The following is a 16,324-nucleotide window of genomic DNA, read 5'->3' on the forward strand; positions in this document are numbered from 1 at the left end:
GAAAAGCAGGGAGTAGGGTTTGTAAAAGGCAGAGACAGAGCCTCCCTGGTGGCGCAAGGGGTTAAGTCTCAGCACTATGAAGCTATCACCAGTCATTGCGGTATGAGTTTGATCCCCAGCCAGGGAGCTGACCCACAGGCCAGGGAGCTGACCCACACGGCGCAGCAGACCTCTCCTGTCTCCTCGCTACTCCCCTCAGCTGTGTATTTCAGTCAATTTGCCTGTTCTGCTCCCCACTCTGTCTCTGCTGAATCCACTCACCCCCTGCACCTCTGGCCTGTACCCCAGCTCTTGTATGCATAAATAAATAAATCTTAAAAAAAAAAAACACTAAATTAAAAAATGAAAAGCAGAGGCCAATGGCATTAACACTCTATCCCAGTGCCAAAAACTGAGTCCTCGCCTAGATGTGCTGAGCATCACCACTGTGCTGAGCATCACCACTGCCCATGGAGGACACAGCCCTCAGACATGATGCCTGTATCGCACACTACAGGAAATATGAGGGCACAAAAAATGAAGAGGTCATTGGTGTTCAAAGGAAACAAACAGTCCCCAAACAGAGGTGCTTGTGCTGAGTCCACTGAGACTTAACACCTCACCCACTTGCGACTTCAGACCCCCAGAAGTCTAGTCTTGACTGGCCCGTGTGGAATTCTCTGGTCTTTTCCAAGGATCATGAGTAAGTTCCTCTCCATTCTGAGCTTCGCCTGCTTTGTTGTGCTGCTAGAGTAATTGACTTTCCAATGCAAGGCAGGAAAGCTTGAGTGGGTGGCCACTTCTGCCCAAGAGCCATCTGAGCTGGTAGTAGGTTCTGTCTGGAGTCAAGCTTTGACCACAATCCCCAGGGTGTGTGTTTTTTTTTTTAAAGATTTATTTATTTATGCATACAAGAACTGGTGTGTAAGTCAGGGTGAGAGTACTCACCAGAAACAGGGTGGGGAGCAGAACAGGTGGATTGACTGAAATACACTGTTGAGGGGAGTAGCAGGCAAGACAGGAGAGGTCTCCTGCGCCATGTGGGTAGCTCCCTGGCCGCGGATCAAACTCATGTTGCAGTGGCTGTGGATACCTTCATAGTGCTGGTCTTAGCCCCTTGCACCACCAGGGAGGCCCAATCCCCAGGTTTTAAATGGAAAACTCCACCCTTCATTCTGTGTGAAGAATGAAGAAGTGTTAGTAGCAGTGCCCAGTGATCAATTTCATACAGGCCCCCATCCATAATCCCCACCTGGGGTCTGTGGATTGAATTCCCTCTCGGGCCAAGGTTCCACAATAATTGGTGCTGGTGTGCGGGTAGTCCCCTAGCCAATCCAAATAACATCCTTCACCTACTGCTGGTTTCCTGGGTGCATTTATTTGTCTTGTCTTGTGTAGATAAGGCCTAACTAAAAAGGAATGAAATCTTTGCATTGCAGGCTCCAGCTTCCAGCATACCTGTTCATTTTATGTCTAAATTCTTTAATCCCAGCAGCTGGAAATACCTAGCAAAATGGCAAAATCTTACTGAGAACAACCTTTGAGCTCTAATTTCTGTCATGGGGAACATTTCAATCAGAGGAGACATAACTGAAATTAGTTCTAGGTCAAAAAGACAGTTTTTATTTGGGGAAGTTCATCAAAATATTGAAAGAGTTAAAAAAAACTTGGTCAAAGAAAAAATCACAGATCACAGTAAAACAAGGCTTCATTATCCATTTATCCAAGGTGACAAGGATTTCAAAGCCATCTACAGAAGCTTCACATACTTCTGAGCAACACTTAGCTTAAAAGCAAGGATCCCCAAATTACACAAACAGAATAGGACACCTATTTTAACTGGTATATAGAAACCGACAAAAGACTTCCATGTTCTAAAATGGTCCCATTTAAAATACTTGTAAAAAGGTTAGTGAAATAGATTGAAAAGGTACCTGAAACAAAACACCATAAAATGAAATCGACCCCTGTTGCAAGTTAAATTGGTTGGGTTCATTTAAAACAGACAATTTTAATAGTTCTGAGTACTAAGTACTCAGAATGTTTTTATTCTCTCTACGTTTATGAATCAAATAAGCTCGTGTATCTAACAAGAAAAATGCCTTAAAATAATGACTGACTTTACCTAATGTTTCATAAGTTTTTATGGGTAATCTAAACATAATTGATGGAAGAAAATGGTTTAAAGAGCTGTAAATGAGACAAGAGTTTCCAGGTAAAAATTATAGCAACCGTCAATCTCTCAAATATTGTGGGTAACTTGAAACTTTAGAATTTTTCTTAATTACATAAAATGATAAAAATTCATTAGATATATAGGTTATTTCCAAACAAGATAAAATGCTGAAAAAATAATTATTGAACATAAGTCTACTTTTGACATATTATTACCAAGAAACCCAAGATAGCAGCATCTACCAATAAAAATGCCTTGTATAGTACTGGGAAATTTACTATGAGGACGAAAATACTTTTTAAAAAATCACAAAATGAGGGGCCTCCCTGGTGGCGCAGTGGTTGAGTGCTGGGTTGCGAAGCTATCCACAGCCTTTGCAGCGCCAGTTCGATCCCTGGCCACCGGGCGAGGGTCCCACATGGCGCACAGACCTCTCCTGCCGCCTGCTGCTCCCCTCAGCAGTGTACTTCGGTCCTTCTGCCTATTCTGCTCCCCGCTCTGGCTCTGGTGAATTCTCTCACCCTCCCGCGCTTCTGACTGTACCCAGTGCTTGTATAAATAAATAAATTTTTTTTAAAAAATCACAAAATGAGAGGCCTCCTGGTGGCCTACTGGTTAAGTCTCAATACTATCACCCCTATGGCCTGAGTCTATCCCCAGCCAGGGAGGTGATCCACATGGCACAGCAGACCTCACCTGTCTCACTCACTGCTCCCTTTAGCAGTGTATTTTAGAAGATCCACCTGTTCTGCTCCCCACTGTGTCTCTGGTGAATCCTTTCATACATACATCCCCACCCTGGCACCTCTGGCCTACACTCCAGTTCTTCTATACAAAAAATTTTTTAAATCACAAAATGTATTTATAAGCCTGCTGATCCGCAGGAGGGGAGTATAATAGACATTTGCTTATTTTATTTTCACTAAAATCAAGAGTCTAAGGATTAAGCATTCTAATTATATGCAACTAATGGAAACAATAAGGAAAATATCTCTGGGTACAAAAAAAGATGATGTCTTCAGTAAAAGAATAAATAATTTTGTTCTAACATGGGACTGCTTATTTAACCATATAGGACAAAATCTGAATGTAAGAAGAGAAGTTAGATGCAGTTTGTGGCAGAGGAATTTTAGGGAAAAAACTTTTACGTTCATTGTCAAGCTGACCAAAATCTAAAGGAATTTTATATCAAAGTACACTGATATAAAGTTAGATTTTTTTTCCTGCTAAAAGGATAATTGGATTATTGATCTGCCCTTGACAACAGGTAGTGAAAAGTTTTAAGTAATCTGCCTAGAAAGCAACAATTTTGTACTTGTATTATCTCTATGATGAGGTCTTTAGTTGAATAAACCTATCTGCTCAATATTAAGGGCTAAGTTTTTGTTGTTTTTATAATTTTTATTTTTTAAGATTTATTTATTTATACAAGAACCAAGGTACAGGCCAGATGCGCAGGAGGGTGAGAGGATTCACCAGACAGAGTGGGGAACAGAACAGGCAGACTGACAGAAATACACTGCTGAGGGGAGCATGAGGCAAGACAAGAGAGGTCTGCTTCGCCATGTGGGACTCTCACAGGCCGGCCGGGATCGAACCCGCGCTGCACAGGCTACGGACAGCTTCACAGTGCGGCGTTCAACTGCCTGCGCCACCAGGGAGGCCCTGTTGTTTATTTTTTAATAGAATTTTCTTTATTCATTCTTTTTTTTTTTTTATTTTTTTTTTTTTTTTTTTTTTTTATTTATTATATTTGTTTGTTTTGTTTATACATGCACTGGGTACAGTCAGAAGCGCGGGAGGGTGAGAGAATTCACCAGAGCCAGAGCGGGGAGCAGAGCAGGCAGAAGGACCGAAGTACACTGCTGAGGGGAGCAGCGGGTGGCAGGAGAGGTCTGCGCACCATGTGGGATCCTCCTCCGGTGGCCGGGGAGCAGCCGGGGATCGAACCGGCGCCGCAGAGGCCGCGGGCAGCTTCGCAACCCAGCGCTCAACCGCTGCGCCACCGGGGAGGCCCCATTCTTTTTTTTTTTTAATGCATGCAAGAACTGGGGTATAGGCCAGAGGTTCAGGAGGTGAGAGGATTCACCAGAGACAGAGTGGGGAGCAGAATAGGTGGATCTACTGAAATACACTGCTGAGGGGAGCAGAAGGCTTGATAGCACTGAGACTGTAACTCCTGGGCCACCAGGCAGGCCCCAAGAGCTAAGTTTTGGTCAGGAGTATGTGACGCTTCTGTAGATGTCTTTGAAATCCTTGCCACCTTGGATATATGGATAATTAAGGTTTGTTTTACAGTGATCTGTGATCTTCTTTTGATCAAGTATTTTAAAATTTTGGATTTTAAATTTTAAATTGGATTTAAAATTGGATTTAATTTGGATTTTAAATTTTAAAGGATTTTGGATCCTTTTTTTTTAATTTTTTTTTAAAGATTTATTTATTTATTTATACAAGCACTGGGTACAGTCAGAAGAGTGGGAGGGTGAGAGAATTCACCAGAGCCAGAGCAGGGAGCAGAACAGGCAGACTGACGAAGTACACTGATGAGGGGGAGCAGTGAGCGCGGCAGGAGGAGTCTGCACGCCATGTGAGATCCTCGACCTGCTGCCGGGGATCGAACCTGTGCTGCAGAGGCTGCGGGCAGCTTTGCAGCCCAGCGCTCAACCACTGCGCCACCGGGGAGGCCCTGTTTGGATCCTTTTGACAAACTTCCCCGTATCAAATTCTAAATGAGTTTTTTGACCTAGAGCTCATAGTGAGACTTACCAGAGGGTCCCTGGAATATCTCAAAGGATTTGTTCTCTCCTAATAAGAAGATAGACGTTAAATTAATTAGGCTTATTTGTTATAACTAATGCATGGAAAGCATTGTCAAATAAGAAGTGATACTAAACCTTCTTAGTTTGATGTCTTGGTACTGCATTGTTGTAATTCTGGTTATTTCTCAAAATGTTGAAAGTCACAGAAATAACCAAATTTCCTTGTGAATACAATCTTTAAATCTTTCACCATTCATACAGTTATTGCTTTACCTTTGATGCTTTTGCTGATATGCTCTAAAATAGATCTGATAAATTTGAGATCATAAAACTGTTTTCAACCCTTTGAAATTCTCTATGACTTGTGGCAATTTAATAAAAAAAATCTCTATTAACAAAGATAAAGCATAATTTTTGTCCCTACTCAATCCCTCGAGAATTTTGGAAACTTAGTATTTTCATGGTAATAAAGCTGTTGTCCACATATAGGTGCTCCAGGTAAAATCTGAAGACAACAGAGCATATATTTAGAAGCCTATATGACTTTTGCAAACAACAGGACTTACTTTGCCAACAAACTAATTCTACCATGACTATCTTTGATAGATGTGGGGATGATTGTAAAGAGGAAAGTGCGTTTGCATCTTTGTAGAAATTAGATTCTAATCTTGTTATCTTTGAGGTACTGTAAACTGAACTGGGCCCTGAACTCTTCTAGTTTCCTCAAATATTTGGCTATACTCTCCAATTTAAAGTTTCTAATTTTCTTTCACCCTTATGATTTGAGATCACTGAGAACAAAGACTGTCCTTAAATCTACTTGGGAAGGACGGAACAGCACCTCCTTACTATACAGATCACAGCCAAACTCCATAGTTTTGAGGGTTTGAGTCTTGAGTCCTACTCTGAGAATTGTACACTGGCTGGAAATTTAAAATTAAGTTGATAAGGGAGGTTCCTCCCCAGAAACAAAAAACATCTAGTAGGCAGCTATCTCAAGATGCGTAGTCATACTCCTTTCTTCGTCTGTTCTTTCTTTTAGTCTGGGATTGCCTAAAAAGATAATGCCATTGTCATATCTCCCGAGTCATCACTAGTAGCTATAATCTTCAGACTGTTAGATTTGTCAGGAAAGTCTTCAATCTGTCCATGATGTTAAGCTCTTGGTCCTGCTCTGAATTTACATGTTAGAAAGGTCTACCCAGAAGGCACTCAAGATTAAGGATTTGCCTCCTTTGACAGGTTCTTATTTCCCTGGCAAGATGTAAATACAAATGAGTATATAATCAGGAACTTCTTAACTCTTGAAGATATTGCTGATTTACTTGCTAAGATAATAGCTGTTTTCTTGCTAAGATAACCCAACAAAGACCCTGATACTCTCTGGCCTATGTTTTTGATAAGAGGATGTCCCTTGGTTATCTGTTTGTAGAACAAGGAGGACTTTATACTCCAGCCAATACCTGCTTCACTGGGATTTAACACTTCTGTGACATTTGAAACTCAGTCACTTAAGATCACTAAACTGATCTGAAAGGATCTTTCTTTGACCCATTTGATTTTAATTGGCTTGGGTCTTGCAGACCATGACTATGAAGTACACTCCAAACATTGGGGATTATACTACTATTACTACTACTACTACTGTCATCTTTGGTATTTTGTAGTAACTCAAAACCTTTATATGTGTATTTACAGCCACTAACTACTAAGCAACTGATCTCTTGTAGACTGGAATTTCAAGAAAGAAGTGAAGACAATGATTGACTTAAGATTGTGAATCTCAAGCTGTGACCTGTGAATATCTCAGTGGCTGAGAAAAGCATCATGATGCCACACAGAGCAACAAACTCAGGCTCTCTGAAAGCAGTAGCAGAGAGTAGTGCTAATGCCTTAAATTTCAATCACCTCTCTCAGTTGAACTGAGAATCTGATCGAAAGGAGGGAATTGTTAAAAAGAAAATGGCAGTCCCAAAATGGAGGCACTTGTGCTAACCCCACCAAGAATCCATATCTAACCCAGCTGCTGTGTCAACCTCCCCCAGGAATTTTGTCTTAGGGAGTTAGTTATGGGGCTTTTCTGATCAACACTAGTGAGCTCATCTTTTCTATCCCCTGAAGGCAGATGAGATCATTGCCCACAAGACCTTTTTCCATTCCACATAGGTAGTTTTCCTACACCTGAAATAATTCCCTCTTCCCTTATCTTGCCTATTTCTGCCTATAAAAACCTTTCATTTTGTATGACTTTTCAGAGCACCTTTCTACTTTCTAGATAGAATGGTGCCGGAGTCATTAACCATTGCATAAAGTCAATTAGATCTTAAAAATGAACTTGGTTGGAATTTTATTTAACATTGGGAAACCTCCCAATATCCATGGCATTCCCCTAATCAGAATGATGGCATCTAAAAGGTTTAGGGAATGGATTTTCCAACATATCTGGATTTCAAGAAAGACCTGAAATAAGGAACGGCCCCCCTTCCAAGGCATCCAGGCTACCGGATGCACATCCAGCAAGGAAGTCCATGCCAGAGCCTTCACACACCAAGCAAAGAGGGAGGCAAGTGGAATCTATGATTAATGGCTACAGACCTGCCCTGTGACACTCACAGTGCTGGAGACACATAGTAAGCTGTGGTAGGAGTCAGGAGGACGTGCTGGGCTCGAGGTGAAACTCCCAAAGCTTGGGAGGTAGTTATGCATTTGTTGTGGTCATGGTGTATTGGTTAGAGTGAGAACATTCTAACACTTGCCTTAACTAGCATTCATGAATGCTCACTCCATGAGACTGTGCAAGGCTCTTTACAGGTATTATCTCACCTAATCTTCCCCCAAATTAGGTAAGTGCTGTATCATCCCATTTTATTGGAAGGAACATGAGACTTGTCCCAAGCTTCAAAGGTAGTAAAAGGAGAACTCAGATCTGAATGCAAGTCATGTAACTCTGGAGCCCATGAGGGAAGGACAAAAGAAATGAGAAATTAGAAACCATAGACATAGAAAGAAACATCCCTAGTGAGTGTATTCTCATAGCTAAGGAAAAGAGTTTGAAAGAAAGGGGTGATGAAACATGGCTCCTTGCTGAGAGCTGGGGCTGGAGAGGGCCAAGGGGTGGCCTCACCATGGTGGGGGAAGCATTTCAGTGAAGTGATGAGGGCAGAAGGCAAATTGTAGGGAGCTGAGCAATGAACGGATGATGAGGAAGTATAGAGGGGGAGAGTAGATAGCTTTCCTGAGAAATCCTGCTGTGGAATAGGGTGAATCTTAACAACCCCCTCAACGTGTAATTTCCTTGTCTGTTAGATTTATTTGGTATGTCGAGTTGCCTGGGAAGTATTGTCAAATAAGGAGTGATACTAAGTCTCAGTTTGATGCCCTGGTATTATGTTATTTGTTGTAATTCTAGTTGTTATCTTTAAATGAGGTCTGTCAAGGAATAGAAAGAGAGTTGAGAGTTGAAAGACACCAGCACCATCCAAAGATTCCCCTGCCCAAGTCCTGGAGCTTCCTGTGGCATGGATCATCCCATCCCAACTGTGCCTCATATTCCTGAGCTTCACCATCATTGCTAGAACAAACCCAATCGCTCATGTGTAGCCCCTTTTCTGCCTGCCAATGTGCTGGAATACATTAGCAAGCATTATCTGGTTAGCCATATGTGGCAACCTTCTACCTGGGTAAAGGTGGTCCTGTGCTCATCACTCAGGTTAGCTGATATACCACTAACCTCAGTAACCAGCACTCTACATTGCTTCGAAGACTTCCATCTGTCCACTGAGGACTTCCATCTGTCCATTGAGGACATTCTCTGTAAATGCACCATGTCAACATGCATTTCTGCTTTTGAAATATCTTTCATAATTACAAAGCCAGTTTCCAAGAGTCTTGGCCTTGTCAGAGAAACATTAAGGAGGAAATTCCAGGCCAGGGAATGATGTCCTGAATCAACTCCACAGCTCATCGACAGATCTCAAGTGCCTTTAATTACAAATCCCAGCATGCCATGAACCACACTTCCTGAATGGGAGGCAGTAGGGAAGGAGAAAAGTGGATGGATAAATGGAGGTGGTATGAGTGAGGAAGGAATAATCACATGGAAAAGAGCAATACAGAGACATTTCCAAGAAAAGTGGATGAGAGAGAAGTGAGGAGCCTGTTGCCGGTCCTCTGCAGACAATAGCAACTGTTATGTTGGGTATTATTTCACTTCATGGATCCACTAATGGTGGATTAAGTGGCACATTTTTAATTTGGGGTTTTCCTTCTATCTTATCTCTCTGATACTTACCTAAGTCATTTCTTATAGTGTCCCACCAGACGGTGGCTCAGATTTGTGGCAAGCTCTTGGGCCTCAGCTGCCCTACTTTGAGTTAAGCCTGTTTGGCTGGGCACATGCCCCCGAGGGAGAGGAATTTTTGGAGTTATATTAAGAATATCCTTCTCTCTCTCTCTCTCTCTGCACATGAGCTAAAGAACTTTCACACTAAGGGTCTCCTTCCTTGGCTTTTTTGCACGCAGATGACCAGACCCCCTCTCAGAGCATGTACCCCTTATTAATTTGGGGCCCTTGGGTACCCCTCAGTCATATGCTAAAAACCTGAAGTGTGTGTGTTTGTCCTTAGAAAGCAGCCATTTTCAACTATGTGCACACAAAAGTATTAGCAGCTACCTAACACCAGGAGAAGTTGGGTTCTCTCTACCTCTACCTCCCCCACTTCTATAGTACACTGTGTTCAGGGCATTGGGGCATTAGCAGTATAGAGACCACAATTTACAACAAAATCAGGAAACGAGAAACATGATTTATTCTTTTTCCCCAACAGGTTACCTGAATTTTTAAGGGGGGAGATGTGCTCAGATTTTTCCTAAGGGATTAAATATGCCAGAAACTCAATAATCAAAAGAAGTCATGATAATGACAAATGAGTGGAGATTTTCTTTCTTCCTTCAAACTTTATAGCCCCCTTCTCCTCAAAGAAGTCCATGGAACTGGAAAGATATAGGAGACAAAAGAGGTAAAGAAAAATCTAGGGCAAAAACAAAAAAAGTGGAAAACTTCAGAGCAGTGTTCTTGAATGCTAAACTAAGCCCCGATTAAGCAAATACTTTGAATGTGAATTCTACAATCTTTTCCATTAAAAAGAAAATATCTACCATCTATCATTTTCTAGAACAAGGGGGAAATAGAACTGAAAATGTAAATTCAAAAATATTTTACACCTAACTGATATCATTAAAAACTTAGAGAAGTGAAAGTAACTAAAATAAACTTCCCCCATTTTCCCAAATATTTGCTGATATCTGCACAGAGCTGAGCTAGAGAAGGGATTACACACAAAGATAGAGGTTTCGCTCTAATCGGCTTCCCCTGAGAACAGTGGGGGTGGAGAGTAGAGACCTGTAAGGAGGAAACAAGACTTGGGAGTTAGGCCAGGGTACTACGGGCCCCCTCTCTAGGAGGCTCTGGTGCCATTTTTTGTGGGCAAAGCCCCTTGCCAAGTGAACCTGCTCTTGGGAAGATCACTATGGTGGTGTATTTGGTCAAATGACGCCCCCCAACCCCCCGCCTTCCCGGATTCAGTTGCTGCTAAGTCTTTTTAGATGTTAATTTTATGATTCACCCAGAGGCTTTGAAAAGAAAGAAGCTTTTAAGTAATGAAAGAAGCAAATGGGTTTTAAAGCCCTGGCAAGCTGATTGAGATCCGTGTCTTGAAAGGCACAAAGCATGCTGCTGAACTGGTTTGGCCTGGAACTGAAACCACTCTCAGGAGAAAATGTTTGCAATATAGGGAGGCGTCACTTCCAGGAGGGAACGTAGCAAGGGGCACGTTTCCCACTCTGGCTTATTCATCCCAAAGAGAGTTCTTCCCCATCCACCCCTCAGTAGCAGAGGAGGTGGAAAGAGCCAACAATTGAAAACTCCTCCATGTAAAGAATTAAGATGGATGTCAAAGCAATAAAAAAGTTTCCTGTGGTTGAATTTCATGTATTAAGTTTCAATGTAGAACTATTTTTTACCAGTCCTGTCCCGGACGCAGACTGTGGAAGGACGTTTATACACACTTTGCTGCGGGATTTTCTTTCCATTTGCAAGGTTTACGTGTTTGGCAAGTTTTTGCTGATGAAGGGACTAACAAAGCTCTGATGAGTCACTCAAGAAAAACTGTTCACCCCTAGATGGCTGAGAAGGAGGAAATGTACAGGAGGGGGTTCTGTTCAGAGGCGAAAGTAAAGGCCTAGACTTACCACAATTCCTTCAGTGTCTCCTGTTGTAACAGGGTGGTCCCCTCTCCCTGTCCTATAACACTGTCACCACTGAAACCCAGCCACCCCCCCTGCCACCACACGAACCAACATCAGTGGCCTCAACTGGCTTCTTTTCACTTTTGTCTTTTCTTATTTTTTTAAAGATTTTTATTTATTTATGCATAGAAGAACTGGGGTGCAGGCCGAGGTGTGGGGGAGGGGGAGAGGATTCACCAGAGTCAGAGTGGGGAGCAGAGCAGGCAGATCTACTGAAATACACTGCTAAGGGGAGCAGTGGGCAAGACAGGAGAGGTCTGCTGTGCCATGCGGGTAGTTCCCTGGCCGGGGATCGAACTCAGGCTGTAGAGGTAATAGCGCTGAGACTTAACCCCTAGGCCACAAGGGAGGTCCCCCCTTTTTTTAAATGAAATATTTCCAATATACACAAAAGTAATATAATGAACACCTTGCATTCCCACTATACAATTTAAAAAACAAAACATTTCAAATCCTAACCCTGGTGTAATCCTAACCCTAATAGAATTTTCTTCCATCCCATTCAAAAAGCAACTCTTATTGCAAATTGGGTACATTTGTTCCAGGGACTGCTACTAACCATTGATAAAATCTATTCATACTCAGAGATCTACAAATTGGAGGCCACCCTGACCCTACCCACATCACAAATCTTAGGCAAGTCCAGCCTGCACCTACAGGAAACACCTGTCGAGGAAATCTAATATCTACCAATCACAATCCTCCAATTCAGCTTCCCCAGAAAATGGGGCCTGCTAGCCTTATAAGGAAATCCCCTACCTTCTAGCCAGCCACGCCCTGCTCTCACCTCACCTCTTCTGACATTGGGTAAAATGGTCTTTCCAAAATCCCTGGAGGAGAGTGTCCCATGCAGCCACACACCCCGACCGTGGACTGCTTCCCTTGAATGACGCACACCAAATGCATTGCTTAATTGTTTTTGGTTTTGTTATTTGACACCATGTATATTTTACTAGACACTACTTGGATATGATTTGGTATGTTTTCAAACTTTATATGTATGTGATACTGCAGGTTAAGCCAAAGGTGTGTGGTTCCTAGCAAGTGTTCTTTTTTTTTTTTAAGATTTATTTTATTTATATGCATACAAGGGGTGTAGGCCAGAGGTGCGGGGATGAGAGCATTCACCAGAGACAAAGTGGGGAGCAGAACAGGCAGATCCACTGAAACACACTGCTGAGGGGAGTAGCAGGTGAGATAGGAGAGATCTGCTGTGTCATGTGGGTCAGCTCCCTGGCCAGGGATCGAATTCATGCTGCAGTAGCTGCTGGTAGCTTCATAGTATTGAGACTTAACACCTTGTACCACCAGGGAAGCCCTTGGCAAGTATTTTTTGTGGGGTCCTTGTCTATATAAATAATCTGAGTTGCCTGTTGTGTCAGCACCATGCTGGCAGCCCAATCTTGCTCTGTGCCAGGAAAGAAAAATACCAGCCAGCAGGAGCAATCTGCTGCTGTTCCTTCCTGGAACATGAAAATATGAAAGAGCTCCTCTGGACATTTGGTCAACCCCATGTGCTGTGCAGGGGTTTGGGCAGGAAACACTCCATGTATGTGTCTGTCCAAGCTCAGAGCATGGTGCTCAGACAGCAGCCAGCCCCAGCTCATCCCAGTACTGGAGGGGGAGGGAGGCAATTTCAAGAAGATGCCAAAAAAACACAGGGCTTCCTGAGATGGGACCCTGCCAGGGGCGCACTGGCCGCAGGCTAAGACTGGCACTGGTAGTGTTCATATACTTCTGAGATTCATGTTCTCCACTCAACAGGGTGATATAGACCCAAGCTCACCACCTTAGCTCTAGCTTCTTCATTTTGACTGCTATTTACTGTTCCACCTTATGAATAGACAACACTTGACCCATTCTCCTATTGACAGATAGCCCATCTGTTTCTACTTTTCCACTTAGATATTCCTGTACTTGTCATGTGCACGGGTGTGTTTAGGGCACATACCTAAAAAGAACTACTGGATTTTATCCTATGTATATTTTCCATTTTATTAGAATTTCCAGATTACTCTACCAAGTGGTTGTCAACTTACATTCTAGTTCGTGTAAATAGCTTCATATCCATGTCAGTGGTTGGTATTATCAGAATTTGAATTTTCACCTTTCTGAAAGGTGTGAAATGATGCTTCATTGTCCTTTTAACATTCATTTTCTTGAGTGCTAGTAGGTTTTTTTGTGTGTTAATTTATTATTTGTTTTTCTCCTTCTGTGAATTACCTGCCTTTTATGTTTTTATTAGTTCTTCACATATTTGTGTACTAGTGTTCATATAATTGTTATAGGGCAGCCCCGATATTGAACGGGTTGCCTGGCTGTGGGTCCTCACCCGCGCGCTTTAAAGGGACTTATTAATACTCTACTACAGACACACACAAAAGGTTAACAAAAGGTTTATTTACAAGAGAAAAGGAAATAAGGAAAATATACAACTCAGGGAGAAAATAGGGAAATAAAGTCTTTAATGCGTCCTACCCGATCCGCCGACCTGGAAACCCAAAGTCACTCTCAGAGCTGGCCAGAGCCAAAATGGGGGATCCCCCCAAAGCCCACGTGTCTGCCTTTTATATCAACCTGGCTGCTTAACCCCACCCTCAGGTCCCAGCTACCTTCCCTTTGGTGGTGATGGGATTTGGAGTTCCCAGTGTCTTTGGCTTTGGCCTGGGGTGGGGGTGGAGTCTACAAAGCCTGTATGGAATTAGCTTTAGGACATCCTGTTCCCCCTAACAATAGTATCTGAGAAGTTATCAATCTCATTCTGTCTGCCATATGCTTTTTGTGACTTGTAAATCTTCCCCTAACCTGAGGTCATAAGCATTTTCTTCCAAAAAACTTACAGCTTTTCCAGTTTTTGTCTATTTAAATTTTTAAACCTCCCTGGACTTGCTTTTTGTTTATAATGTGGAGATTCACTCTTAGTTTTCCAAAAGAATAACCAATTATCTGAAGAGCATTCTTTCTCATCTGATCTTCCCAACCCCTCTGGAGGTTGTCAGATTGAGCATTTTTCTGTGCTTTCTACTGTACATGATTTGTCACTTTCTCTGTGTCTTCACCAATACAACTCTGTATTATTAGACCTTTTTTTTTTAAAGACTTATTTATTTTATACAAGAACTGGGGTATAGGCCAGATGCGCGGGAGGATGAAAGGATTCACCAGAGACAGAGTGGGAAACAGAACAGGCAGACTGAAGAAATACTCTGCTGAGAGGAGCAGCGGGCGCAGCAGGAGAGGTCTGCTACGCCATGTGGGACCCTCCCTGGCTGCCGGAATCGAACCAGTGCTGCAGAGGCTGCGGACAGTTTCACAGCGCGGCGCTCAACCGCCTACACCACCAGGGGAGGCCCAATTATTAGACCTTTATGATAAATAAATATAGTCGGTAGAATAATCCCCACACTTGGGCTTATTCAAACCTAGATATTCTGGTCCTTTGCTTTTTTACAGAAATGTCAACACCAAGTTTATCAAGACCGAGAAAAATCCTGTTTGAATTTTGGTTTTTGGTATAGGTTAATGTGGACATCTTGGTGAAATTGTGTCTTCCTATCTATTTACCTGGTATATGTATATATATTTCCCATCATTTTACTCTCGACTTATAGAAGGATCCCTTCCATTTTGCGACAATAAAAACTCCCCTAGACTGAAAATTAGGAATAACTAAATTAAATTAAAATAAGGAATAATGCAATTAAACTCTAACTGCCCTTTGTCCTCTTCCCACTACCCCACCCTCCTCACTAGCCCACCCCTGTCAACCCCCACCCCCTCACCTCTCCCCATCCCCCACACCCCATGACTAACCTTTAACTGATTCCACCTACATTCCTGGGAACTTGGAAAACTGTGTTATGTCCCTAATAAAATGCATCAGAAATGAACGTGTGCTGATGACTAAGAAAACACCCCCTAGGAAAGCCAAACCCCTGGGCTCTGGGCCCCGAGACCGCCCAGCACTTCCTCTTCCTGGCAATGTGAAGCCCTGCACTTCCCTCCTATTTCTTTGCCCCTTATAAAATCCCAGCACTCCTGGCATTTGGGGCACTGGTTGTTTTGGGGAGCCTATCCTGCCCACTCCCTTGATGGCCGGCCATCTGCAATGAACTCCTCTGTGCAAAGACATTTCTCCTGGTTCAGAGTTTGGCTTTCTGGCAACAGTGAAAGATCATTTGGTCATTTATATTATCTCTTGTAAACAGTCTATACGTAGATTTGTCAATAATTGATCTGAAAAGCTATTATTTAAGGGGTAAGTTTGGTCTGTGAGCATTCATCATTATCATTGATATAGTTGGAATTGTTTCCTATTTTGCTTTTTCTTTTACTTTGCTTATTCGATGCTACTACATTTTTTCTCCTCTACTTTAGTTTGGATTGAGAGACTTAATTTAGTTTTTCCCCCCTTCTACCCCATTGCATTCAAATGTAAGCCCCTTAATTCAGTGGTTCTCAAATGTTAGTGTTATAGGGCAGCCCTGATACAATTAAAACACAAATTTCTGGTCTCCATAGCAGAGTTTCTCATTTAGAGTTTGATAAAGAGTCTGAGAATTTGCATATCTAAAAAATTCCCAGGTGATACTGATAATACGGTTCAGGCACCACATCCAATTGCTGAGAAATATTGCAATCATTTTATTCTTTCAGTGGTTAGTCTTTGATATTTATCATTCATAACTAACAACTAATAGCTAATACATATGTTACTAATAACTAATTAAACATAAGATAAATAGCTTTTCTATTCATCCTAAAAATTGAGAACCTTAAAATATTTTAACTATACTTTTCCCTCTCTCATCTGAGATGTTTTTGTGATGCAGGATTTTAATTTTACCTTGATATTTATTTATTTTTTAGAAAGAATTATTTATTCATGCATATAAGAGCTGGGGTATATGCCAGAGGTGGGGGTGGTAAGCCTATATACCACAGAGAGAGTAGAGGGCAGAACAGGTGGATCTACTGAAATAACACTGCTGAGGGGAGCAGCAGGGAAACAGGAGAGGTCTGCTGTGCCAGGAGGGAAACAGGAGAGGTCAGCTCCCTGCCCTGGGATCAAACCCATACTGCGGTTACTGGGGATTGCTTC

Source organism: Talpa occidentalis, unplaced genomic scaffold (assembly GCF_014898055.3).
Source record: "Talpa occidentalis isolate TD23 unplaced genomic scaffold, MPIMG_talOcc4v2.1 talOcc4.2, whole genome shotgun sequence".
NCBI classification, from domain to species: Eukaryota; Metazoa; Chordata; class Mammalia; order Eulipotyphla; family Talpidae; genus Talpa; species Talpa occidentalis.